Here is a 2,066-nt window from a genome sequence, read left to right on the forward strand (position 1 = left end):
AGTTTAAGGGATTTGACTTGTATGTGATTTCTCCTAAATATTTGACCCAAACACTTTATTTTCTATAAATAGTTCATTTGTTTTCTTTATTGGCAAGGCTCAAGCAACTAAATAATTATTAAACAGGGAATATACTTCAGTGTGGAAATGCTTTTCCCACCTCTACCACGATAGTCTACCACCAGTTAAAACCACTTTTAGAAACTAAAAAAGAACTGACTTATGTTTCCCTCTCTCTTTCTTTAGCCCCACTCTCTCCACCATGAACCATCAATAGAATTAATCTTAATTTGGGTTGTGCACATCTCAAGAGATTTAAAAACAAATAACAGTTATGAGAAAATCAGCAAGGTTAAGTCCTTGCAAGTAATCATTTGGAGTGACTGCTGATTTATGCTGCCTGAATGGAAAACAGTGCTGATTATTTTATTCTTGTTGCTCTTTTGGGAAAGAACCACCTATGTGTTGTGGAAGACGACCTTAGAGTTTGGAATAAAAATAGAACTGTATGTTTTATTTGAAGATGAGCTTAGAAAAAAAATCTTTTATCAAAAAAATAAAAAGGTGAGCTTTTAAGGAATGAAATTTTGAATATTTTTTGTTTTCCAGATACAACCACATGTATTTTGCATAACTTGAATTTCAACTTTGCTCCTTAACAAAATTAGGAAGTTAGATTTTTATTGTTTGATACTTAAGTGCTGATAACGTGCTAGGCCTTATAAAGAAAATAAACCTGTTTTCAAATCGCAATAGAAATTATATATCAGAGGTTATCTGGGTTTCCTTGATATCTTGACTGTTCTACTCTAGTGGCAAGCCCCTAAAACTAACATATTTGTGTCACAAAACATTTACATGTCATAAAATTTCACTTTGCAAACTTGCAGAATATCTATCATATGCAAAAAGTTATGTTGAACAGCTTCCGTGTATCCAGAGATAAGTGATGGTTCCCATTTGTGCTACTCAAAAAAAGGTTTTGTACTTTTACAGCGGAGAATCATGTTGTTAGGCGTTTATTTATATCTATGTCCTTGGTCTCCTGCAAAAACATCAGACGAAAGCTTGTATAAAAAATCGGATACTTTCAAAGATTTGAGTTCCTTCTAAAGCAGGATCATGAATTCTTCAAGCTATTTATTCCCATTGAAGGGCTAGGTCTGTCACAGGAGCTAAAAACACGGGCTCGTTTTGTGTTTAAACTGGACTCTGTTCCAGTACGAGCTCGGAGCGGTCCCGGTTGGCGCCTCTGGAAGGTCGGGCCACAGAATGTCTGACTCCAAGGACCAGAGGCCATGGAAAGAGCCCAGCTCTGATGGCGGGAGAGGGGCCATAGGTCCTTGCCCAACGGTTTACACACCGCCGGCTGAGGCGTTGCAGACCTCAGGCCCTAGTCGACGGAGGGCCGCGGCCCTCATCTAGCAAACGCCGCCCGAACGCCTTCTGGGCGCGCAGCCACGTCTATCGCTGCCTGCCTTCGCGGTTCCGCAAATGCCCGCGAGCTGCAAAGGCGGCCTTTCCGCGTTGGGGAAACGCCGATACTGGAGAAAGGCCGCGAGGGCGGGACTTGGGGCCAGGCGGGATTATTTCCTCACAGTGGTCAGGGCGAGAGGCCGCGCTGGAGCCAGGGCGGAGCGCCACATGACGCGCCTGTTCGGCCTCAGCATTGGCGGGCACACAGGAAGCAGTGGAGTGAGGGAAGCCTACAGCTCACACTAGGGAAGGATGGGTCAACTGACAGAGGTTTCACCATAGCCCACACGCCAAGGAAAGGGAATTTGAGAGCGCATGGGGGAGGGGGCGGAGAAAGCAGACCGCTCACAGAGAGCATGCTCTGTTCTGAGAGCCGTAAACGGACAGCCAAGCATGCGCAGTGAGTCCAGGGTGGGTTGGCAGTGGGGAGGGGCTGGCGTGAGCGGGCTGATGTGTTTATCCGGTTTTCTGGGTGGGCGGTCAAAGCGCACGCGTTAAGGGCGAAAGGCGGCGGAGCTGGGTAGCGGAATGCGCATGCGCTGCGCGAGCCGGTAGCTCTAGGAGGGTGTGGAGGGGGCTCTTGGAGGAGA

This window comes from Pteropus alecto, unplaced genomic scaffold (assembly GCF_000325575.1).
Source record: "Pteropus alecto unplaced genomic scaffold, ASM32557v1 scaffold92, whole genome shotgun sequence".
In the NCBI taxonomy this organism is placed as follows: Eukaryota; Metazoa; Chordata; class Mammalia; order Chiroptera; family Pteropodidae; genus Pteropus; species Pteropus alecto.